Source organism: Capricornis sumatraensis, chromosome 15 (genome assembly GCF_032405125.1).
Source record: "Capricornis sumatraensis isolate serow.1 chromosome 15, serow.2, whole genome shotgun sequence".
Lineage (NCBI taxonomy): Eukaryota > Metazoa > Chordata > Mammalia > Artiodactyla > Bovidae > Capricornis > Capricornis sumatraensis.
This window is the reverse complement of record NC_091083.1, coordinates 81880959-81907060: the sequence shown is the minus strand read 5'-3', so window position 1 is coordinate 81907060 and position 26102 is coordinate 81880959. Positions and strand designations below refer to the sequence as shown.

At 53.4% G+C, this 26102-nt stretch overlaps 1 protein-coding gene across 6 annotated transcripts in view; it reads left to right on the top strand.

The window, feature by feature from the left end:
* Window positions 1-26102, top strand: part of RIPOR3 (RIPOR family member 3) — a 73968-nt gene that overhangs the window by 6776 nt on the left and 41090 nt on the right. Inside the window, exon 1 of one of the 6 annotated variants that reach the window (XM_068987161.1) lies at window positions 18188-18315. The exons of the other annotated variants lie outside the window; for them this stretch is intronic. The gene's annotated coding sequence lies outside the window, so the exon portion shown is untranslated. Of the gene's footprint in view, window positions 1-18187; window positions 18316-26102 lie in introns of those variants that run through there. 6 annotated transcript variants of the gene reach the window in all.

The following is a 26102-nucleotide window of genomic DNA, read 5'->3' as shown; positions in this document are numbered from 1 at the left end:
CTTTCCCTTCTTCAGGGGATCTTCCCAACGCAGGGATCGAACCCAGGTCTCCCGCATTGCGGGCGGATTCTTTACCAGCTGAGCCACCAGGGAAGCCCTGAGGTGCCCCAGAGCCAGTGGCGACTCTTGGGCGGAGCGAGCAGGGGCTGGGCCACAGGAGGGCAGATGTCCACTCCAGGCTGTGCTGGTTTGACCGTTAACCTTGGTGACCATCTTATGGCCAGAGGGACTGTCCGGGACGAGTGGTGACCAGCACTGGTCTCTGGCCTCATCCATGTGAGGCTGACGGCTGTGCTTGGGCCGTTGCGCACACACGTCTGGAATACCTATTCCGAAGGGTAATTCCCAGGGAGAAAGCGTGTTTATACTTTTCTTGGGGGGAAAATTCCATTTCTGTTGCCAATCAGTTCCGCTTGAGAACAGCTTTTCTCAACACCAGCATGTTGGCCGCCCAGGCTCATGTTCTGTGGATGAGCTCAAAGTGGGGGGAAGAAAGTGACTTTTCTTTTCTTCTTGCACCCCCCAACCGTGATACCCAGCTGCTAGTGTTGAAAGGGGTCCTGTAGCTCACTTAGTTTTTTTTGTCATGCTGACTCCAGGAAAGGCTATAAAAACCATCAGTGGGCCCTACTGGCCGTAACTGGCTGGAGGGGAAGTTAGCAACCCCAGTGGCTGAGTTATCAGAAGCTGGTTGAGACGAGGATGCTTCAGTCAAGCCTCTTCTCCTTCCACCTGGGCCCCGGCAAGGTGGGGGCTGCTGAAGGGAGTTTGTTTGTCTGTCTTTCTTCCCGGCTCCCAAGAGCTGCAGGGGCTCTTGGCAAGATGGAGCAGCTGGGAGGCCGTGTTGTGGGCTGGTCCCCTGAGGGCCTTCGACGCCCACTGCCCACACCAGAGCCCAGCTCTGCTGTAGCCACAAGCCGTGGACTTGAGGTCCTGTGGCCTCAGTTTCCCCATTTTTAAAGTGATGGTCGTGGTCCTTCCTCCTGAGATTGCTGTCAGGACCACACGAGTGGCTCCACTCGGAGGAGCCCCTGACTGCACGTAAAGCCCTTCCTAAACGTCAGCTTTAAAGTTTAAAATGTATTTAGCTGTGGCTGCACGGGGTCTTTGCTGCGGCGCGCAGGGCTCTCTGTTGCTGTCCACGGGCTTTCTTGAGTTGCCCTCTAGCTGCCGTGCGTGGACTTCTTGTTGTGGTGGAGGCTTCTCTATTTTCAGAGCTTGAGGTCTAGGGAGCGAGGGCTTCGTGGGTGCCACGCACAGGTTCAGCTGCCCCGAGGCACGTGGGATCTTAGTTCCTGGACCGGGGATCAATCCAGCGGCCCCTGTATTGGCAGGTGGATGCTTACCCACTGGGGAAGTCCCTAAACGTCAGTTTTTATTACTGACTCAGGGCCCTCCCATTCTTACTCCGCTGACACTCGAGGCGTGTGTGGTTGTCCATTGTATCTTAACCCAGCCCCCTGTTGATAGACTGGTGATGGTTCCAGTCTTTTGTGATTTCAAATCATGCAGCATTGAATCACCTGTAGCTTTGTGTACCTACCTCTCCCCTAAGGTATGTGAACCCCACGATAACCTTGTCTCTGGACTTTCCTTCCCAGGGCCTATAGAATGAGGAGAGGCGTGTGGACGAAGGGTCAGCCCCAGCCTGGCATGCAGACAGGCCTGTGGGACAGGGCAGGGTCGGGCCCTCTTGAGCCATCCAGCCCCCATGATCCTGGCCAATGCCCAAGGTGGCCTGGAGAGAAGAAATCTGTGCCGTGCAGGCTCTGCCCATCTTTTGAGATCCTCTTCCTCCAGGAAGCCCGCTGGGATCTATGTTCTGACACTCCTGACTGTCTCTGGATGGATTTAGTACCATGGTGTTCTGCTCCCTTTTGAGGAGGGCAAGGCCTTAAGATGAGGAGTCAGGAAGGCCTGACTTCTTAGCCCTCCACCCACGTAACTCCTGGGGCCTCCATGTCCTCTTCTGTGTGAACCAGATAATAACAATAATGATAGCAACTCCTCAGAAAGGTCTTGGGAAGTCTCAACAACATAACATTGGTGGAATGTTTGACCCTGCGTTGGTCCCGAGAAGCACAAGCTTGGGCTAGGAATGTCGCCTGCGGGAGGGTCCAACTGCCTGCCCGCTGGGCTGTGGGCACTTGCAGCCAGTGTGGAACCGAATATAAACGGAGTCCAACCTAATGATGTGGCCTTGGGCGAGTTGTTCTCTTTCTGGACTGAGTTTTCTCTCGAAAATGGGGGCCCCGATAATACCTATCTAGCAGGTTTGTTTGGGGAATTCGGTGAGGCCAAAGCAAATAATGCTTTGGACCTGTCAGATGCTCAATAAACGCTGGCTATTGCTGGTATCATGACTGTTGTGTTACTAATTGTAAAACATCCTCCCAGAACCTGGCACAGCGCGTTGTACATGCCCTGGGTACTTTGCGAATCAAACGCACTGACTGTCAGGGCCAAGTCCGCTGGTTATAAGGTAGGGTCTGTGGGAGGCACTGATGGAAGGCTCCATTTCTCCTGTGGTTGATTGCCTTAGAGAGAAGATGACCTGACCTGCGGTTCATGCCGTCTGCCGGCGCCTAGCTCTGTGGAATGCTGGAGCAGGCGTCAGCACCCCCATTTTACAGACAAGGAAAAGGGGCTCAGAGACGGCAGAGCCTCTCGCCGTGTTCCACAGCCAGCTCCCAGTGCACCAGGGGCCGACCCACTTCTCCTGACCCTCAGCAGTGGTACCCTGCCTCACACAGGAAATGGACCGCGGGGGCGAGATACAGAGTCCCTCGTTGAGCAGGGCCCTTGCACATTTCTGTCATTTTTGCATCTGGGGACACGGGGTGAAGAAACTCAGATGAACTGTTCTGGTTTCCTGGTGGACAAACACTCCTGACCCGGGGTGAGGGATGTTTGCTGCTGGACTGGGTCGGTGAGAAGTGTGGTTTTTGTCTGGATTTTTCCCTTCTCCCCTGCACCCGACTGCCGAAGATCCAGAGAGGGCGAATGTGCTGAAGACCTCAGGAGCTGTTCCAGGGTATCCGAAGGGTGGCAGGCCCCTGAACTGTGGATGCTGAAAGCCCTGGTCCCTCCCGGCCTGCTGTGGGACCTGCCTTGAATGAGAGAGCCCAGGAAGGAGCAGGGGGTCACTGCCCTCCCCGGCCCGCATCCGTGTGCCCTCTCCTCTCGTAAGGACACCAGCCATGGGGTTCAGGGCCCCCCTAATCCAGTGTGACCTCAGTGGAACTAATTACATCTGCGATACACTATTTCTAAATAAGGTTACGTCCTGTGTCTCTGAGTAGACATGAATTTTGGGGGGACACCGTCCAACTCACGACGGCAGCCAATAGTCACCACTGTTATCACTTCCTCCACCGCCTACTGAAGCAGCACACACAAGTGCAGGCGCTTCTCTGAGCGCCTTTTTTTTTTTCATTTTTAAAAAAGCTTTTTATTTTGTAATGGAGTGTAGCCAATTAGGGCTTCCCAGGGGGCACCCGTGGTAAAGAATCCGCCTGCCAGTGCAGGAGACATAAGAGACACGGGTTCGATCCCTGGGTTGGGAAGATTCCCCTGGAGGAGGACATGGCCATCCACTCCAGTATTCTTGCCTGGAGAATCCCATGGACAGAGGAGCCTGGTGGGCTACAGTCCATAGGATTGCACCGTTGGACACGACTGAAGTGACTTAGAAGGCGTGAAGATTAACAATGCTGTGATAGTTTCAGGTGGACAGCAAAGGGCCTCAGTCATACATGTGCATGAATCCCTTCTTCCCCTGAACCCCCCTTCCATCCAGGCCGCCACGTGACACAGAGCAGAGTTCCCTGTGCTATATGTGGGTCCTTGCTGGTGACCCATTCTAAATACAGCAGTGTGTCCATGTCCATCCCAAACTCCCTCACCATCCCTTCCCCCTGAGCTTCTTGCATTCCTTCTCTCTTTATTCCTCTGGCCCCCTCCGAAGCTGTGCAAAGTGGTTTCATGGTTATCTATGAGACTCAGAGGGGTGGACTGACTTGCCCCAGGTCACACAGCTGGTAAACAGCAAACCTGGCTTTCGGACCCTTTTCTCTCTGACTGCAAAGCTGACAAGGTTTCGAGCCCCTCCAATCCCACCCCGAGAGCTTGGGGCCGCCGTACTTTTCCTCCCAGGATCCCGCTGTCTGAGATGGGCTCGCTCCTGGCCCACACGTCTCTCCAGAAACATCTCCCCCAGAGAGGCTATGAAAGGGCTGGGGGTAGGATTCTTTATTTGGGAAACATGAGGTTGTGCTCTGCCGTGGGTCGCTGGTGGCCGGGTCCCCTGTGGGCAGGAAGCTGGCGTGCCCCCCATGCGTGTGAGAGCGTGCCAGAGGCACTCACGTCATCCTCACATCTGGGAACGTTTTCGGAGTCTTGACTGGGGGCTACAAATTGCAAAGGGGTCCTTTAAGGTGTGATTTATTCATCATCGAGACTGTGGTATTAAATGCTCGTGCAGAGTCGATTCACTTTGCTGGGTCCACAGCCCTGACTTCTCAGGCCGGGACTGGCCACGGCCTGGCAGCAACAGTGGGGCTGGTTTTTTGATGTCAGCAGAGAGGGGAGAGTGGGGCCCGGGGGCCGGGATGGGCCCGACTGAGACAAATGAGCGCCAGCCAGATGGTGCCCTGCAGGCCAGCTTTCATCATGCTTGTCGAGGGAAGAACATGCTTTGGCTGATGGGAGGTATGGGCAATTAGGAGTCGGGAAACAAAAACTGTCATTTCCAACAACTGGGGCTTTGGGGCCAGGAAATATTGGCTTTGTCAGCCCGGAGAAACTGAATGGATCGGACATCCCCAGGGAGATCGGGGTCCCCAAAGGTCCCAGCTGGCCTGCAGCACTCGGTGGGGGCGGTTGATGGGGCCGGCCCCAGAACCGAGAGCTCAGCAGGCTGTCTGGGTCCAGGTCCTGTCTCCTTCCGAACACCCTGGTCAGCCCTGCTGTTGGACAGGGATTATCGTAGAGCCTGCTCTGGGGGCTTGTGGGAAGCCCTGAGCTGACAGCATAGGTCGAGTTCTCACTGACCCCAGCCAGTGTCCTCAGGACCCGGGTCCAGTGCGGGGCAGCCTGGAGACGGAGAGGAGCCGAGGCAGCAGACCTCTCACTGTGGTTCCAGGGCCGGACTCCTAACCCGCCCGCCACAGCCAGGCAGGAGCTTCCTCCCTCAGGGCAGCTGGGAGACGAGTGTCGAGGTGGTCTCACCTGGCCTGGGTGGTCCGTGTGCTCAGCATCCAAGAAGCCAGCCCTGTGGACACCAAGGATCTGAGTCACATTCCCAGCTTAGGGCCGATGGAAGGGCAGACGGTGACCACGTGGTCCCTGCGGTCCTTCTCAGGTGGCTCCAACCCCCGAGGAGAGACGGGGAGGGACCCGTGTCTTTATGGGCAGCCAGCCTGGGGTGGGGGGTAGGCTGCACAGCGGGTCCAGCTCAGGGGTGGGGATCACACAGACCTGAAGTGGGGAGCGCTGGACATCAGAGTCATCAAGGCGCCCAGGTCCTGTGAGCTGCAAACGGGCTGCAAGTCTGTTCTCCGGACCTGGAGTCAGGTATCTGTCAGCATGTGAAGGCTGAGGCCTGACCCTTCCCCGACATCCCTGTCTCCTCCAGGTCTGACTGCCCGGGGGTCATGGCCAGGCTGTGCCAGCCGGCTCCAGCTCTCCCAGGAAGGCCAGTTTCTGGAGCTCTCAGATGCTGTGGCTCTTGGTCTGTTTATCTCCACGGCGCCAAGCCCGGCCAGCTTTGGGGCAACAGGAGTCCCAAAGTCCGTGAAGAAGGGACCGTAGAACCCAGCATGCGGGTGGCTGGGGCGGGGGCAGGCACAAGATGCTGGGTGTCCCGGCTGCAGGCAGCTCTGAGCATGGTCCTTTGGAGCCCAGGAGGCCAGCAAAGTGAGGATGGAGGGGAGGCTTCTCCAGGGCGGGGGACCTTCCCTAGAGGCCGCTGGGCCCTGACCTTGTGACAGCTGCTCGGTGAGGGTCCTTCCTGGCTTCATTCTTACTCACGTATGTATTTAACTTCATTTTGGGGTTGCCCTGGGTCTTGATCGCTGTGCATGGGCTTTCTCTAGTTGTGGCAAGTGGGAGAGACTCCCTGTTACAATGCCTGCTGTGGTGGTTTGGTGGTTTCTCCCGTCGCAGGGCACAGGCCTTCGTGGGCCCTGGCTGTGGCCGTGCGTGGGCCCTAGCGCACATGGCTCAGTAGTTGTGGCTTGTGGGCTTAGCTGCTCTATGCCGTGAGGAATCTTCCCGGACCAGGGGTCCAACCCATGTCCCCTGTAGATTCTTATCCACTGCATCATCGGGGAAGTCCCATGGCTCCATTCCGATGGGCTTTATTTCCTGATTCTTCATTTCACTGCTCCAGCCAGAGGTCCCATTCATTCATTTTCTTAGTCTTCGCAACGAACCCATAAAGCAGGGAGGTGCTATTATTAATATGCACGTTTTTAGATGGGGGACCACACGTAGAGCTTAAGTAACTAGTTCCTGGGCACAGAGCTAAGGAGGGGCTGTGTTAGTTGTGTGTAGCTCCGTGACACATGACTCCAAAGTTTAGCGATTTAGTGATGCACGTTTATAATCTCAGCGCTTCTGCGGATTGGAGGTCCAGGCCTGGCTCAGACCCTGGCTCTGCTTAAGGGTCTCTCACAGGCGACAGTCAAGCGGTGAGAGGCTCCAGTCAGTCACCTCAGGGTCCGATGGGGGCAGGATCCTTTTCCATGTTCTCGTGCCAGTGTGGGCAGGGTGCAGTTCCTCCGCAGCTGTTGGTGGGAAGCCCTTGGTTTCCTGGCCCCTTGGCCTGCTCCAGCACAGCAGCTTGCTCTGTCAAAGTGGGCAAGCCAGGAAGGGGTGTGTGTGTGTGTGTGTGTGTGTGCGGGGTTGAGTCAATGTCTTTTATAACCAAATCTTGGAGACAACATCCATCCCCATCACTTTTGTCATATTCCATTCATTAGAAGCAAGTCACTGGGCCAACTCATATTTAAGAGGATAGGGTGGGTGCCAGCAGGGGTGGGTCGTTGCGGGCCACTTTGGAAGCTGCCCAGCCTCAGAATGTTAACCCAGTTGGGTCTGACTCCAAAGCCTGCTCTCCCCAGCCCCCGCCCTGCCAAAGAAAGCTGAGCAAAGAGTTCTTTCCTCCCCAGTCCTAGAGACTGGCCACCTGTCTGCTACCTGCCAGGTCAGAGTTGGGCCACCTGTTCACGTACTCAGGGAGCATTTACTGAGCACACACTATGTTTCAGGCCCTGCACAGGACAGCTGTGGTTCACACCCACGGGAATGTCCATCCCAGGGACTAACCTTGGGTAGCTAGCTGCACATCCCCTCACACTGTCACAGGTGTGTGGCGAGAAAAATGTCCTGTGACTGATATGAGATTTCTCAGAAGCCCCGGTCGTAGGGCAACATGGGAAAGCGCTCAGTTTAGTCTAAGCTGGCAAGGGTAATCTGATGGAGGCCTGGAGGTAAGGCTCCCGCTCCCCCTGAGCCTCTCTCTAAGCACGTCTGAGTCTGTGCGTCAGGCAGGGATGCTGCGGGCCAGGCTCCCCGCCGAGGGGAGGAGGTGGGCCTGTAGCCACGTCCGATGCCTGGATCACCGCTTGCCTCTCTGGCACTTGTGGCTGCAGCTGGCGGCTGGAAGAACTCACGCTCTGGGCCCGGAGCCCTGCCTGGCCGGCTTGTCTCCACCTTGGCTCACACCCTCCTCCATCACCCTTGCATTTGGCCCCCTGCCTCCGCTGTCCACCGCCAGCCTCTGCTGCAGTCACTCGGCCCCTGCCCCGAAAATGTGTCCCCCCCACCCCAGAAGGGATGTGTTGAGCCCCATCTTGATCATGGGGGGTGCCCCTTGTAGCCACGGAGAGTGGACCAGGGGGCTTCTTTCTCTTCAACCTGCTGCATCTCTGGGTTCCCCAACCCTAAGTGGTGGGCAGTGGTTTCAAGGCAGCTAATTCCTTGAGCCTCCGGAAGATGAAGTTGCCTTTGGAGTTGACCCTGCATGTATGAAAACACCAATAAATAGAAGTAGCTGACACACAGGGTGCCTTTTATACACTGGGGTCTCTTCTAGGCACTTCACGCTTGAGCTCACTTAATACAGCAACTCTGTGAAGAAGTACTGTTAGTTCCATTTTACAGATGGGGAGACTGAGGCACAGAGGAGGGAAATGGCTTGCTTGTGGTCACAGAGCCAGTTAGTGGTGGAGCTGGGATGTGGACCCAGGTGCCCCCGAGTCCATGCTCTTCACCACTGGCATTCTCCATCTGTGTCCTCAGTGGGCTGAAGCAGAGGGGGGCAGCGGGGTCCTCACTTCCTCTGCACATGTTCCTTTGGGGGTAGTTGGCCAGCCCGGGGTCACGGCTGAAGGGAGGCCTTCTTACTTTCTTGGTAATTTGGGAATTGCTATGTTCATGGAGAGCTAAGGGCCTTTCAAAGAATGTTTTCTCACAGTGGAGGCTTTTAAGAGGGTTTTAAGTCTCCTGTCTCACGGCAGAATCTATTTTGATTATTGGGAACTGAGGCTGGCCAGGGTCCTGCTCTTTCTGCCTTTGTAGGAATCTCCCTCTAACTGGGCAGGTCGAGGATCGAGTTCAGGAGGGGAGGGCTGTTTCCCACAAAGCAGAGAGGAAAGTGTGCAGTACTTTTCCAGTCTGTTACAGGAGTGGCCATACACTCCATCAGCCACCGTCGTGACAACCGTGCTGAAGAAGCACAGGGCAACGCGGCTTAGGCTGCGGGGGCCCAGCGCCAGAGACCCAGCGGTTAGAGCCACCGTCTCAGCTTCAGTTCTGGGACCCAGTAGAGGCCCAGCTTCAGTCTCCCCACTTGGGAACAAGGAGGTCAGCCTGTCACCTCGAAAAGGTGGAGCACCTTTCCTGGGAGTGGCCTGGGATGCTGAGACGAGGGTGACCGGGGAGAGCAGGTCGGGACGGCCCAGGGCAGAAGGATACAGGAGTCTCGTGGGCATCCCAGACCCTCTCCTCCCTCAGTTGCCTCCATCCTCTGTCCTCCCTGCCCCCACCTAGGCCGATCTAAATGAGAAGGCCCCTGTGTCAACCACTGGGCAAGCGTTATAACCGCGAATTCTCAGAGACAGCCCTGCACAGAGAGTAGTGTCATCATCCCCATTTTACGTGAAGGAAAACTGACTCAGCCAGCTTGAGCAACTCGCCTTGATGATGCTGCGAGAACGTGGCAGGCTGGGATTTGTCCCCCAGGGCTGTCTGACTCCACACTCTTCACTGTCCTCCCATGCCTGTGGGGCCATTCAGGTCCCTGGATGGGGGACAGAGTGGAGGAGAGAAGAATTTGCCCCAGGGGAAAAAAAAAAAAACACTTCAAGTGCCAGACTCCAGAAATGCCCAGAGCTATGAGCTGTGTCATGGCCCTGCCTTCCCCTCACTGTGAAAGAGCCGAGCTGCAGGAGCAGATGTCGGGAACTTCGAGCAGAAACCCAGTTCTGAAATGTTCTAGGATGAGGCGGGGAAGGGTCCTCTGGGGAAGGGGTGGAGGTTCCAGTCCATGTCACTGGAGGAGACGGGGTGGGGGGTGGGGGGACGCTGATTTTGCTGGTTGATGGTTAATGTTCCCTCCCAAGGGTATGCATGATTTATGCCGGTGTTTTGAAACAAAATTCAACCAAGCTAGACTCAGTGCCCCTGGAAGCCAAGGAGATAGCCGTCCTGGAAACTGTTCAGGGTGGGGGAATAAAAGGATATGCCAGACAATTTGCCTCCTTTCTGACTCTACCCATCCAAAGCAGAGGCCCCCCCTTATCACTGAGACCCCTCGGGAGGCACCTTCTAGGCACCAACAGCTGAAGAAAGTGGTGTTCCGTGTCTGCATGCCTTTTGTCTTGGCTGGATCGAAGAGAAAAAACGAAAACAATCCCCTAGACATATTCGCTAAACCTGCTTTTGTCCCCACTCTGGGGCCTTCCTGGGAAAAATAACCTCTGCGTTAGGCCTCTGAGTTACATGTGATGAAACCCCAAGTCATACTGGCTCAAGCTGAAAAGAGAATGGGGATTTCTCTTGTGGTCCAGTGGCTAAGATTCTGTGCTCCCAAAGTAGGGGGCCTGGGTTCAATCCCTGGTCAGGGAACTAGATCCCACGTGCTGAAACTAAGAGCTTAAATAAATAAACAAATTTAAAAATAAATAAATCTGTTGATGAACTTTTTAAAAATAAAAATAAAAAGAGAATGTACGGGCTCACATTTAAGTCTAGAGCTGGGTACAGCTTCAGGTGTGGCTGGATCCAGTGGAGTGGCTGGAGGTGGAGGAGCTTAAGGTTGATTTTCAGTGGCCTAGACTAGAAGCAGTTTCTTTGGCTGAACCCATCGTGGCAGCTGTGAGAAAGTGGTGGTCTGAATGGGTGTCAGTGGTGTGCCTGGAAAGTGGTGACGAAGTCACTGGTTGGGAGAAACCTTTGGTGCTGTTGGAAGAAAAGTCACGTTGTCAGAGAGATCTTCTTAAGTTCTGTGTGGTCAAATGAGATCTTAAGTCTCTGAGCCATTCCAAGCTCTGAGGACCTTATAGAGCAGCTGGATTGGCATGGCAAGCATGTGCCACGTAAATACCCCTCTTCCCCCTCCTTCAATTCATGCCAGGCATTGCTAACGGATCACAGCTCCCTTTCGCAGTGACTGCAGACTCGAACTCAGTACCGATTTGGAAGCACCCCGTATCCATCAGTTGGTGTTAGAACAGGGGCTGAAACAATGCGCAATTTCTGTTCTAATCCGATGGAGTGAAGGCAACTGAAGCTCTGAGAGCTATGTGATTCGCCCAGGGTCACGCAGGAACTCAGACTGAACCCGCCTGACTCTGGCTGGCTGCCTTTCCTGTGAGATCCTGCCTGATTTGAGCCTTGAGAGGAGGTCTGTCCCTCAGTGGAGATTTCCATTCCAGACAACTGCTCACGTGGCAAAGAAACAGACTTGAGGTCAGAGGAAAGCCAGAAAGCTCAGCTACTGGCCCAGCTCAGGCTGAGAACGTGCCCTGGGGCTGAGTGCGATTCGGCGGGCAGGGCAATTCACGCGGAGACCACCAGTCAAACATTCGGGCACCCACAGAGCTCTCAACGGGCATTTGCGTGCCCTGCCTTAAATATAATAAAACCTGGGTGCTCTACCTGACACACTCTCTTCACGGGAGATGACGCTGAATTTACTTCCTCCTGGGGACTGGGGTTAGAGTTGTCTTAGAGGGAAGGAGAAAGGGCTGGGAAGCCAGAAAGCAGAGACCGAGTCCTCACATGGCCTTTATGTCAGCCTTTATCCCAGCTCAGCATCACCCAGTCGGAGGAAGAAAGCGCGTGCCGAACGACCAGCTGGTTATCTGGCCATAGGAAGGTACCGAAGGGGATCCTAACCTCAAGGAACCTACTGTCAAGTACGGGACATGAATTTACTAATAACTTTGGAGGACTGACATTGGGCTCACCATGTGCCTGTCACAAAGGCAAGAGATTTGCCTGTATCGTCTTAGGGGACCTCCCTGGTGGCTCAGTGTTTAAGACTATGCCTTCCAATATCCGGGATGCAGGTTTAATCCCTGGCTAGGGAGCTAAGATTCCACATGCCGTATGGCAGAAAAACCGAAAAATATAGAACAGAAGCAACATTGTAACAAATTCAGTAAAGACTTTTTAAATGGTCCCCATGAACAAAAACAAAATCTTAAAAAAAAAAAAAAAGGAAGTGTGGGAGCTTTGCTTGCATTGCGTGCTAAATCGCATCCGACTCTTTGCATCCCTATGGACTGTAGCCCGCCAGGCTCCTCTGTCCATGGGATTCTCCAGGCAAGGATACTGGAGTGGGTTTGCGGCTCCCTCCTCCAGGGGGTCTTCCCAACGCAGGGACTGCACCTGTGTCTCTTACATCTCCTGCATCAGCAGCCAGGTGTGTTCTTTACCACTAGTGCCACCTGAGAAGCCCTTTGACTGCATTGTGAATCCCTGGGATTCTGCAGGCAAGAATACTAGAGTGAGTTGCCAGTTGCTTCTCCAGGGGGATCTTCCTGACTCAGGGATCGTATCTGGGGCTCCCACACTGCAGGCAGATTCCTTCCCACCTGAGCCAGCAGGGAAGCCCTGCATTATCTTATATCAAATTCACACAACACTAAAGAGGAGATGGAGTTTGCCCCTATGAACAGAGGCTGAACTGGAGGCTTAGAGAGGGAGCCACACTGCCCCCGGCCACCCGTGAGAGAGGGCAGAGCTGGGCTCCCAGTCGGACCTGCCTGACCCTGGTCCTGGCCGAGCGCCATACCATGGGCTGACAGACATGATGAAGAGGGGCAGAAGGGAACGTGTGAGCCCATTCAGCCCGTCACCCCCAGCAGCAGGTTGCAAGCTGCTGCTGGGCTCAGAGAAACCCATGGTCGTTCCCAGAAAGCACAGGGTGTGCCTTTGGGAGGAACATCTCTGGGGACGCTAACAATGTCATAAGTGCCCGCTGTGACATTTAAGCTAGTGGCCCACCGAGAGACACAATCAGTTTGAAAGTTTCTAGTCTAGAACAAGTCCCCTTCCCCGCCCATTGTACAGGTGAGAGAACGGAGGTTCAAGAAGGCGAACTGACTTCCCCCAAGTTGCACAGCGGCGAGCCGAGGGGCCAGCTGACTCCCTTGGAGACCCATGAAAAATGATAGGGACCAAACCGTGGCGGGCGGTGCTGGAGCATCCAAGAGGAGGGTGCCTGGGGGTGCCCCGGACGGAGAAACACCCAAGAGTGCCGCGTGGGGCGGGCGTGATGACGGCAGCGCCCGTGACGTCCATCGCCTGGGCTCAAACCCAGGCCCGGGACCTGGCGCTTAACAAGCGCCCGATTTCACAGATGTGGCCAATTATTTCGGCTTCTTGATTTCCTTCGGAAATTCACTTCTAATACGTTTTGGCTCTCCCCGTCCTCAGGGGGCCCCGGCCCTAATCAAGGCAGCCTGGCTGATGACAAAAGCAGAGGCTCGCAGGTAGGCTGGAGACGCCCGCGCCTCCGGTGGGTCTGGCCGCCGCCGGAGGGTCGAGTTTGCGGCCCGTCCTCTGCCCATGCGCAGTCAGCCCCTCGGAGCCTCTGCAGCGGCTGCTGATGGCGGAAGCAGCCGGAAGGGAAGTGCGAGGGCCGATGTGGCTACAGCCAAAGGCCCGCGCGGTCAGCAGGGCCTCGCCGCAGCTTTTTTGGAAAAAGACTCCACTCCTGGAGCCCACGAGATGCAGGTTCGCGTCCCAGAACTACATGGACCGCTGATGAGACTGGGTTCACCCCCAGGAGTGCCCGCCGAGCGCTGGGGCGCGGCCCGCGGAGTGCCTGCGATCGTCCCGTGGTCCACGAGACTCCCTGTGGACAGCAGCTGTGCTGCGGGGGCCCTAGGGAAATGGAGGGCGTATTTCTGCCCTTTCTCTCCCAGGCCCCTGACCTGCCCTTTCCTGGCTTCACCCTTTGTCCAGGACCTCCAGAGCGACGCTGATAACAACAGTGCTGAGGCTGAGAAGGGGTCGCGGTGAGGACAGCGTGTTCCTGCAGCAAAGCCCCAACCTCCTGCTGCCTCCTCCAAGTGCTTCAGCACAGAGCAAGGGAGCTTGTCCTTTGGGACATGCAAGGACAGGGCTTTGAATCCTGACTCTCTCAAAGGGCTTCTCCCCACTTTGGCGTGGTGTGTTAGGGTTCAGGGGGTCATAAATCTGCTCTAACAATTCCAGGTAAAAGGAGGATGCCTTGGAAGGTTACAGAGATGTTCTTTTTGATTATACAAAACTAATAAACACACACCAAATCCTAGAAAACCCCATAAAACCAATTTGAAGAAAGCTTTGTTGATTCAGGTAATGGAAATGTCCAGCGGTAGGGTGGGTTTCAGGTGAGGTCTGACCCAGCCGCTCAGCACTATCATGGGGGTTCAGACTGCCACAGCCCCTGTCCCTCTTCCATGGACATCCGTTTGCATGTGTTCCCAGAATGGCTGTTCCAACTTCAAACGTGCATGACAAGGACCTAAAACAACCACAGTGCCCTTCTGCGTCTCTTCATTTGTATTCCTGAGGGAGGGAATCAGATGTTTAGACTCATTCTCTCAGGTCAAGCACCAGAAGTTGTGTGTTTCTGGCCAGTGAGTGGATGGTCTCTCCTGGGTTCAGTCACGAGTGGCCAGACCACAAAGGTCACGTGCTTGCTCCCACCCGGTGGAGGCAGGATGTCTGAGAAGTGGTCACGGACCAGTCAGTCACCCTGATACCTTCCCAGAGAAGTGGGGATCCACAGGCTGAGTGCCACGAGTCCCCAGGGACTCTGTAAGTCCTCCCTGGCCTGAGGACTATCTGAAGAGTCCTCATTTGTTCTAATTAATAATTTTAGGGAAATTTTAAGATTGGTTCTGGTTACTTTTTTTATTTTTGCATATAGCTATTTCTCTAGGCTCTGTTTCTGGTTCATTCAGGAGAAGAAATTCAGACATAGTTCAGGAGATGGTGTTGATCACTGTTCCTGAGAAGCTGATCAGTAACTGCGTGTGTCCACTGTGAACAAGCCCAGGGTTATCCTTAGGTGGCTTTTGACAGGCAGCCTGGCTGCCTCGTCAAACAAACTCTGCCTTATTTTCTTACTTTCATACCAGGAAAAAGGTTTGATCCTCAAAACAAAGCACCTACGTCATCAATTGGACTGGAAGAACTTGTTTGGTCAAATTTAGAAGCCACAAGAAGGTCAGAGAATAAATTTAGAACTGACCTCTGATCCCCGAGGACCAGCACCTCTGTCTGGCCCTGGCTGCCTGCTAACACCACCTGCTACCTTGAGTTTGGTTGACTTTTCACCTCTGACTCCATCTATTCTTGCAGGATAACGAGGTCTTTAAGGGCATGACCTGGCGTCCAAAATGCCTGTCTCTACTACTGCACAGGCTCTGTTACTCTGGGAATGTGTTTCATCATCTGCGCCTTAGTTTCATCATTTTTTTTTTTTAACTCTTTGTTGAATTTGTTACAATATGGCTTCTGTTTTATGTTTGTTTTTTTGTTTTGACCACAAGACACGTGAGATCTCAGCTCCCCGACCCGGGATCAAACCCACATCCCCTGCATTGGAAGGTGAAGTCTTAATTACTGGACTACCAGGGAAAGCCCTCGTCATTTTTAAAGAAGAGGGGAGGTAATAATAGCATCTACCTCATCCGGTATGGGGCTTCCCTGGTAGCTCAGCTGGTAAAGAATCTGCCTGCAATGCAAGAGACCCCTGTTCGATTCTTGGGTCAGGAAGATCCCCTGGAGAAGGGATAGGCTACCCACCCCAGTATTCTTGGGCTTCCCTGGTGGCTCAGATGGTAAAGAATCTGCCTGCAATGCAGGAGACCCAGGTTTGATCCCTGGGTCGGGAAGATGCCCTGGAGGAGGGCATGGCAACCCACGCTAGTATTCTTGCCTGGAGAACCCCGTGGACAGAGGTAGGCTACAGTTCATGGAGTTGCAGAGTCAGACATGACTGAGCAGCTCAGCACAGCACGCTGGTTGTTAGGAGAATTGATTAAGCCATTTTTGTGTGCTAAAATATATATCATCACACTAAAGTTACCATTTTGATCATATTTAAGTGCACAGTTCTGTGGGATCACATACATTCCCACCGTTGTGCAGTCATCACGGCCGTTCATCTTCAGAATCGTTTCGTCTTCGCCCCCTGAAACCCTGCACCCATTAAACAATAGCTCCTCATCCCCTCTCCCCCAGCCCTTGGTAACCACCATTCTCACTTCTGTCTCTGTGAATCCGATTACTTTAGGAACCTCATGTAAGTGGAATCAAACCAAACTTGTCCTTTTTGGCTGGTTTATGTCACTCAGCACAATGTCTTCAGCGTTCACCCATCCTGTAGCCTGTGTCAGAATTTCTTACATTTTTAAAGCTGAAGAATATTCTGTTGTTTGAATAGGCAGCATTTTGTTTATCCATTTATCTGTCAATAGACACTGGGGTTGCTTTTACCTTTTGGGGATTGTGAATAAATGCTGGTGTGAACACAGGTGTATAAACATCTGATCAAGCCCCTGTTTCCACTTCTTACCCAGAGTGTGACTGAGATAATTTAAAAAGAGCCCTTAGCCCATGTTTGGTGTATAGTAAGCACTCAACATATTGTAGCTGATTTTTAAAAATCAGTATTAGAAAAATAGTTGGTAAAAATTTAAAAAGTGCAAATGAAAGAATGAGATGACATTTTCCCCTGTCATCTTAGCAACAGTGAAAAAATAATGCAGTTGCAACATGGTGAGATGGATTCTCTCATAGACATCCGTGGGTAATCTTTCTGGAAATGACTTGCAATGCTAAATATGATGCATTGAGATTCTTGGAAGTGTTCATACCATTTGACTCAATAATTCCACTTCTGAGAACTCATCCTAAGGAACATCAATTGCACACCAATATTTGGAGAAATCTGTTACAGCTATCTTTGTAATATTGTGGAGGCATCCTCTATTTCTATCCAGTGAAGTGAAGTCAAGTCGCTCAGTCGTGTCCGACTCTTTGCGACCCCATAGACTGTAGCCCGCCAGGCTTCTCTGTCCATGGAATTCTCCAGGCAAGAATACTGGAGTGGGTTGCCATTTCCTTCTCCAGGGGAATCTTCCCAACCCAGGGATCGAACCCAAGTCTCCCTCATTGCGGGCAGACGCTTTAACCTCTGAGCCATCAAAATAAGGCTGGTGTAGTCCTGTCAGGGCCTGGAGGAAGAAATGGCAACCCACTCCAGTTATTCTTGCCTAGGAAATCCCATGGACAGAGGAGCCTGGTGGGTTACACTTCACAGGGGTTGCAAAGGAGTCAGACACGACTGAACAACGAGTCCTGTGATGGACTATTTTGTCGTCAGTAAAAATGCTGATGAGAATATAGTGAAATGGGAAACTGTACGTGCTTCAGCCTTTCATGCAAAAGAAGGTATAAATATTGACTATATTGATCCTATAAAAATATGTAACATTTATTGAGACTCTGTGCCAGAAACTCTGCCAAGTCCTTTCTTACTTACTCCTCCCAACAACCCGAAGAGGTGGGTTCTATTATTACTCCATTTTACAGATGAGGAAGCAGAGGATCCAAGTGGCGACTTAAAGTGTCACACAGCCAGAAAGTGGCAGATCTGAGATTCTAACCCAGGCCCCTGAGCTCCAAAGAGTAGAAAGGAATGGGAAGAACACAGTGCTCTAGAAAGTAATCGTGCTCCTTGGAAGAGCAGGAGGGAGTTAATTTTATTTTCTTCCCTATGCTTGTCTGTATTTTCCTCTCCAAAGCCGGGGGTGGGGAGAACGCATATCAGATAAACAGGAAAAGAAACAGGCAGTTGCCTGTTGCAAGCAGGCATCTTTGAAGATAAAACCTCCAGGTCTTGTGTCTCCTGCCACGAACTCAGTTTGTGTCCATTTTTTTCTTTTTTTTTCCTGGTTAAAGTAGAGCAGAGTGTCCTGGCTGTGCATTCTGGCTGATTGCTTAATAATCATGGACACACACACACACACACACACACACACACACACACACCACCACCACCACCACCCCCCACCCCAGAAGAGGAGACCAAACCCAGCAGTAGCCAAAACTCTGCTAGATCGATGCAGACTGTTACAGGCGCAGCTTCCAAAAAGCAGAGCTCAGTGAAATAAATATTTTTCCTGTGAGGAGAGGCTTAAATCGGTAATCTTAACAACCCCCCAATTCATTCCAGATCCTCTCCAAGTGGCTCGCGTCAATGCACCCATCTTGATGTACTTAGGATCACTTCGTAACTGCAGCGTGCCTGAATGGCTGGCTGGCTTCTCCAGCTCGGCAGGGTGCCAGGGGCACTGGGCAGAGGGGCACGGAGGGCTTTGGCTCTGGGGAAGGCTCTCCAGATCTCCCTGCAACTTCTTGGGGTCCCCAACTTTCTTTTCCCAGTAAACCATCTCTATTTAATCTAAACGAGAGGCCTGAAAATTCAAACTCTGTTCTTGGCAAAGCCGCCCCATTCCTTGAGTCCTGGAGACAATCTGCAGGAAGAATTTAGAATCAGGGACTTTGAAAACATATACACACAAGGAAGTCTGGATTATCTCAAAAACTGAGAGCTCCACTCTCCAGGCAAAAATGTGTCGATTGATGAATTCATTCATTCACTGGCTCACTCAACAATTGTTTACTGGGCCATCTCCTGTGTGTAAGATTTGATACAAAGCTAGTGTTAAGACAGTACAAAGCCACTGGAGATACCAGATCCATCCATCTGGCAGATTCTGACTGAAGCCTCCTAGGAGCCAGGTACCTTCTGGGGAGGCTGGGCTGTTAGCAGGAAACTGCTTCTTAGGGCCTGGATTCTAGCTGGGGTGACAGACAGAAAAGGAAGATGTAGTCTGGAGGAATATCAGATGGTATTAAATGCTAAGGAGATAAAGTAAAGCTGGGATGGGTGGTTGGGAAAAGGGGGGCAGGGGTGGTCCCACTTAGATGAGGGGCCAGGAAAGGAGATGTTAAGTAACAGCTTGCAGGAGATGAGGGGAGATGGTTCAAGAGGCACAGAAATTCAGTACCACTGACTCATGGATCATGCCTAAGCCCCTTTTCAAGCACCTTTCAGCTCTGATGACGCCAATCAGAACGTCTCTGCTTATCGTCAGTATGTCTTTGATGCCTCCCTAAGACCCTGAGATCTTCCCCGCTTCCCCTTGAAAGCTCAGAGGCTTGGTAGGCAAGCGTGCCTACCAGCGCTTGAACTTGACATTGTGTTCAGTGTGACTATTTCGCAGTTACTGTTTATATTACTATTGATGGCAAACGACAGTAGCTCTTCACTTACAGTTATGAAAAGCATCTTTATAATTTTTTCTAGTTTTTGAAAAGGGAGTTGATTTGAAAAAGTATTAAGGAACTTGAAATACAGGTGGTCCTCAAACATGGGGGAAATTGTAAAGGTGATCAATGAATGAAATTTGGGATATGCGAAAATCAGATGTGACCCTTCACCCAGAGTTGCCCAGAGCCTGACTCGGGAGATGAAAGCTCATCCGTGTGACAGTCTGCGCTCATCGGGTCCCTTTAAGAGCTTCCAGAAGGGCTCGGCGTTTTCCGAGGCTCTGATGGGTCAGGGAGATCTGGTCGGAGGGGAGGCTTCTGGTGGGGGCATCGCTGACAGCAGGGGCGAGTCTGGACCTGCCGAGCATGGCCGAGCAGGACATTCCAGGCAGAGGGAACAGGGGAGCCAGGCAGCGGGGGTGGAAAGGTGGGGACAGCCACCAGGCAGCAAGTGTGTCAGGGGGCCGCGTTGCTGGGGGAGACGGCCCCTCGGGAGACCACCCCAAGTTTGCGCTTGTCCCAGGACTCATCCTAACGGGAGTTCCATTCATCTTGAGCACAGCTTGTCTGCCTTTCCTTCTGTGATGTCAGTGGACCCACAAGGCAGCGCTGTGGTTAGTCCTGTTTCACAGGTGGGGAGTTGACCAGGTCACCCAGGCAAGGTGACGCATGGTAGGCTGCTCTCAGGACTAAAAAAAAAAAAAATCTCTGTTAAAAAAATTCAGTCATAGTTCACATACCATAAAGCGCACCGTTTAAAATGTACAATTCAGGGGCTTTTAGCCTTTTCACGAAGTCCTCCAACCATTGTGTCCACCCTTTGTGACCCCTTGGACTGTAACCCGACAGGCTCCTCTGTCCATGGGATTCCCCAGGCAAGAATACTGGTGTGGGTTGCCATTTCCTACCCCTGGGGGATCTTCCCAACCATTGCCACAATCCAACTCCAGAACAGTTTTTTTTTTTTTTTTTTAATCAAAGATTCTTTTTTTTTCCCCCGGTGTAGACCATTTTTAAAGTCTTTATTGAATTTGTTACCACTTACTTCTGCATAATGTTTTGGTTTTTTGCCCAAGAGGCATGTGAGTTGACCGGGGATCCAACCCACACTCCCTGCATTGGAAAGGTGAAGTCTTAACCACTAGACTGCCAGGGAAGCCCGCGGGACAGTTTCAGGGTCCCCAGAAGACACCCTGGACACGTGAGCAGTCACACCCGCTCTCCTCTGGTCCCGATTGTGGCAACCACTGGTCTGGTTCCTGTCTCCTGGATTTGCCTGTTCCGGGCTCTTCATACAAATGGAATCGTATAATGCATTGCCTGTTGCGTCTGGCTTCTTTTTGTCAGCATGTTTTCTAGATTCATCTACGTTGTAACATATATCCGTGTTGCATTCCTTTAGATGGCTGGAAAATATCCCATTGTGTCCATGTACCACACTCTGTTTATCTTTCATCAGTTGATGAACATTTGGATGGTTTTTACTTCTTGGCTCTTGGGAATAACGCCGCTGCGAACATTTGCGTACAGGCTTTGTGAGGACATATGTTTTCGTTCCTTTGGGGATATATCTGGGAGTGGGATTGCTGGGTCATATGTTTAGTCTGTGTTTAACTCTTTGGGGGGAACTGCCAGGCGGTCTTCCTAGGCGGCTGCGCCGTCCTGCGTGCCCACTAGCAGTGTCTGAGGGCCCTGGGGTCTCCACGCTTGCTCTTGTCCATCTCTTGGATTATGGCCATCCTAGTGGATGTCAGATGGTACCTCCCTATGATCGACTGGCATCCCTAGCAGGCAAATTATGATTGTTTGTTTTTCATCTAAAGCCACGGTGGGAAGGAGGGGCTAAGTTAGCAGGCCTTCTCCTTGACTGCCTTCTTTTTTTTCGAATTTTATTTATTCATTTATTGGCTGTGCTGGGTCTTCGTTGCCGCTCGCAGGCTTCCTCTAGCCGTGCCGAGTCGGGGCTGCTCTCAGCTGCGGTGACTTCTCTCATTGTGGAGCACAGGCTCTGCGCATATCGTGGCCCTTGGGCTTTGTTGCCCCGAGGCCCGTGGGGTCTTCCCGGACCAGGAATCGAACCCCCGTCCCTTGCCTTGGCAGACAAATTCTTAACCACTGGACCACCAAGGAAGTCCCCAGCAGTGATTAATTGGAAACTTACCGTCTCCACCGCCCAAGCCCTAGCCTAGTGTGGCTGGAACTGGGGGTCCGTGGGCACAGAAGAGGGAGGGCTGATGGAGGCTGGGGTGGGGGCAGCCGGGCTTCGCGGCCACTCCGAGCACCGCAGGAGCTGGAAGGGCCGTCAGAGGGTCCCTGGAGTTTGGAGGCTGGAGAATTGGGGGGTGTGATGGTGCTGGCAAGGACTCGTGCCAGGAACGGAGCTGGGAGACGGCACCCACCTCTCCTCCAGGGCCCAGGGTAAGCTGCGTCCTCACAAGCACGGGCCTTGGATTTCAGCTTCACTGAGACCGAGGGGGCCAGAGTGAGGCCACAGACTCCCCTCGGGGAAGCTGGAGCAAAGGGGGTCTTGAGGTGGGCAGCACTCCCAGGCGTGTGCCAGGCTCTGAGGGGGGCTCAGAGCTCCAGGCATGGCCTGCAGCCCACTAAGAACACTGGGCACCTACCACCCTCTGTCTCAGTCCTGACCCCCAGGACCTGGTTGGGGCTCATTCCTGTGCCCGTGGTGTGGGGGCAGGGCTCTCACGACCCCAGACTCAACGCTCTTTGTCAGTGGCTGGCTGATTTCTTTTGGGAGGGGGTGGCAGTAGAGTAGAAAATAATACCTTTATTGCTTTGCCAAAATGGGCCACAGTGGGCCAAGGCTTTCAAAACGGCATGTCCCTGCCGGCTGACGTCTGTCACTAACATGCACAACGTTCGTGTTTCTTGGGCATCTACTGTGTGTCCTGGTGACCTGCTCCGCTCTGGTGCCTTCCAGTCGCTACATGCTCCTGCTCACTAGGTCCTCTGTCCATGGGATGTTCCAGGCAAGAACACCGGAGTGGGTTGCCGTTTCTTCCTCCAGGGCATCTTCCCAGCCCAGGGATCGAACCTGCGCCTCCTATGTCTCCTGCATCACAGGTGGATTCTTTACCCGCGGAGCCACCAGGGGAGCTCTGATGTTTTACTTGCATTTAATTTCCATCCCCATTCCAGAGATGAGCAAACTGAGGTCCTGAGCCCTGAGGGAGGTCTTGCAGCCCACCCTACACAGCCACTGAGAGGTCTAGTCAGGAGTCCAACCTCATCTCTACTGACTAGGCCACACTAGGAGGGAGATGGGGTAGGAGCCTTCCGCTTTCAGGCCTCCTTCACAAGGGAAGGGGGCCTCAGTCCATGGGGTCGCAAAGAGATGGACGTGACTGAGCAACTAACACTCACTTTCACGGGGGCCAGACGGGTTTCTACTGCAATGGAATGAACTGCCAGAAACCCAGCAAGCACGGCGCAGTCCCCAGGGCTCCCAGCTCTGGAGAACAGCGGTTGGTGTCGGAGATAGTGGGTAGACCGAGTTCTTGTTTGGATGGTCTAAGGACAAATTCGCTTCCAAGACTGTTCTTGTTGACATCATTCAATTCCATGTGGTCACAGGACTAGCAGCTTCCCCAGTGGCTCAGTGGTAAAGAATCCGCCTGCAATGCAGGAGACCCAGATTCGATCTCTGGGTCAGGAAAATCCCCTGGAAAAAGGAATGGCAACCCACTGCAGTACTCTTGCCTGGAGAATCCCATGGACAGAGGAGCCTGGTGGGCTACAGGCCATGGGGTCGCCAAGAGTCAGACACGACTGAGCGACTGAGCAGGCACGCACAGGCACAGAGGGCTAAAGTTCTGCTTCCTCCCTCGCTGTCAGCCGGGCCCACTTTCAGCTTCCAGAAGCTTCTGGTGTCCTTGCCACATGGCCTCCCATCTTCAAAGCCATCAATAGAGACTCTCTCACACCGAATCCCTCTCTTGCTTTAAACCTCTTCTGGCTGGAGGGGCCAGTCCTGCCTCAGGCCTCCCCTGAGTAGGCCAGGCCTGCCCAGGATAACCCCCCCCCCCCTTTGTCACAGACAGTGACACACTCACAGGAGTAGTGTCTCCTGGTATTCCCAGGTTCTGCCCACGCTCAAAGGGCAGAGGATTTCATTCAAGCCCAAAGTCCCCTGGGATCATCCTCATGGAAGATCTTAGGTTTGGGGGTTTTTTAAACAAGATTTTTTGATGTGGACCATTTTTAAAATCTTTGCTAAATTGGTTACAGCATCACTTTGGTTTTATGTTTTGGTTTTTTGGCCGCAAGGCATGTAGGATCTAGTTTCTCGACCTGGGGTCGAACCCACATCCACTGCATTGGAAGGCCAGGTCTGAACCACTGGACCACCAGGGAAGTCCCCTTAGGTTCTAATAATAACCAAATTATAGCCACAGGGACAGTGGTACTTCCTGTTACTCAGAGCTTCGTGGTTTTCAGACTGACTACGTCTGCAATCCGGCTGGAGCCTGACATGATGCTGTGAGGTGTGTGCATTATCACTCTTTCATCCAGGAGAGATGCGAGGTCTCATTAGCGTGTCTGGGGCTGGAGCCCAGATCTTCTGACCCCAAGCCAGCTGTGGGCTCTTGGCGCCCACAGCTCCCCCGCCTGCCGTCAGAACCCTCAGACCTCATTACCGTCCTTGGAAAGGACGAAGCATCTGTTTCCAGCCAGCCCAGCCCTGGGGGAGCGCTTCCCTGCACACTCACCACGTTGGGTCATCCAAGCTGTGGCGTTTACAGGAACTGCCCCTGGGGCGGGTGAAGCTCACCTCTTTAGGCAGGAAAGCGAGGCAAGACTGAGGGGGCGCAGAATCAAAACAGCCTGTGTGCAGGAAGGGCCCGGCGGCGGGGGAGGGCGTCTGCCGAGGCCGCAATGCTCTGGCCGAAAGAGGGGGCCGTGCAGTCCAGAGGGCTGTGTCAGGGAGCAGTCATCATGACCCTCATCTCCATACACCATGCCCGGGACTCGTGGATGCCCTGGGTGCCCACATCTTCCAGGTGCTCTCCCCCTTAATATTAACCGGAGCCTGAGATCCCAGCGAGCAATCCCTGCCCCCCACCCTCATGCACTATCCCCAAGAATGCTCCAGGGTCTTAACATTTCTTCTAGATACATTTGTGCCGACAGATTGCTTTTTAAAACTTCCGTTCTTCCAAAATTGCTGTCTTGTCCCCTTTCATCCCATGCTGGATACTGCTCCAGCTCTTCCGTTTTTCCCAGTTTTGCTGACACAAGTCTGCTGGGAGAGACTTTGGCCATCTCTGTTATGAGCTGGTGCAAAAGAATCCGGTTAATTTAAGCTGAGGGGGGTCTCCTGGAAGGCCATCTGGGGCGGGGGTGGGGTGGGGGGTGGGGGTGGGGGTGGCGCTCCCTGAATGGATCCAGAAAAGCAGGCCTGGAAATGGCCTGAACCACAGGCTCAGGAACCCGAGGTGAGCTCGTGACAGACCTCGCAGCTGGGGGCGCTCCGCAGCCCGAGTGAACGACCCCTGCGTGTTCTGTCTCCGGCCCCTCTGCTTGAGTTTCCTTCCCAGGGGAGGCCGTGTCTGCTTAGCCTGAGCTTCTCTCCTTAGGGGTGGTGGGGCTAAAGCAGACCAACGGCGCGGGCTGGGAAAAGGGAACCCGGGGCGCCGGCGGGAAGAGCGGAAGTCCACAGAATCGGGGCTGATGGGAGCTGGGGGGAGCACACTCGCAAGTCTGGAATCCCCGCCCTGCAATCCCGCTGCCGGGAGACTGTCCTGCGCGCTGCCCTCCCCTCCCTCACAGCCTCCCCAGCTCCAGCTGTCAATTTCTTACCGGACGATCAGCATCTCTCCTCCCACTGCCCCCGGCAATGCTCAGAGCCCAGCTTGCTGCTGCTAAATCGCTTCAGTCGTGTCCAACTCTGTGCGGCCCCATAGACGGCAGCCCACCAGGCTCCCCCGTCCCTGGGATTCTCCAGGCAAGAACACTGGAGTGGGTTGCCATTTTCTTCTCCAATGCATGAAAGTGAAAAGTGAAAGTGAAGTCGCTCAGTCGTGTCCGACCCTCAGCGACACCATGGACTGCAGCCCACCAGGCTCCTCTGCCCATGGGATTCTCCAGGCGAGAGTACTGGAGTGGGGTACCACTGCCTTAGCATACCCCAAACCTGAATACACCGCCTGGCTAAACAACGTGTTTTCAACGTGTTTTTGATCTGTTATGGATTGAATGTGCGTTCTCCCTGCAAAATACATGCCGAATTCCTACCCCCTCATACCTGCAAACGTGACCTTGTTCAGAAATAGGGTCTTGGCACGACTTCCCTGGTGGTCCAGTGGTTGGGAATCCTCCTGCCAATGCAGGCGACAGGGGGTCGATTCCTGGTCCCGGAAGATCCCACATGCCACAGAGCAGCTGAGCCCGTGAGCCCTAGAGCCGGCGCTCCACAGCAGGAGAAGCCGATGCGAAGAGAAGGCCCCGCTCACTGCAACTAGAGGAAGCTGGCATGTAGCAACGAAGACCCTGTGCAGCCAAAAATAAATAAATCGAAAAAAAGAAGTAGGGTCTTTGTGGATGAATCAAGTTCAGGTGAGGCCTTTGGGGTGGGCCTCGACCTAGTGATGGAGTGCTTGCTTATATAACTAGAGGGAAATGCTTGTGAAGACAGAACACCCGAGAAGAGGCCATGTCGCCGCGAGGCAGGACTGAAGTGGTGCGGCTGAAAACCAAGGGAGGTGGGGGACTGGCGGCCACCATCAGATGCTGGACTCGGCAAGGAAGGAGGACTCTTTCCTAGAGGCTTTAGAGGGGACAGGGCCCTGCTGACGCCTTGACTGGACTCCAGCCTCCAGAACTGTGAGACGATACATTCTATCCTTGTCGTTTAACAACAGGAAGAGCCACTTTATGTTTTGGGGTTTTTTTTTTGGCCTCACTGCAAGGCGTGTGGGATCCTAGTTCCCCAACCAGGGATCGAACCGGAGCCCCCTGCACTAGAAGTGGGGAGTCCTAGCCACTGGGCCACCCGGCAAGTCTCACATTTCTGTTCTTTTAATGGTACTTTGTTAACAGCAGCCACAGAAAACTAAGATACTACCTCAGGTCTCTGACCTTAGCAGCACATAGGAAAAGCCATAAATGATGGTTTGGTTTTTCCTTTTAATGAGAATTAAAAAGAAAAAAAAAAAGCACCTCCTGGAAACTGTACAGAAAAGGAACTAATTTTAACAGCTTCTATTTTACAGACAAGGAAACTGAGGCTCAGAGTGTGT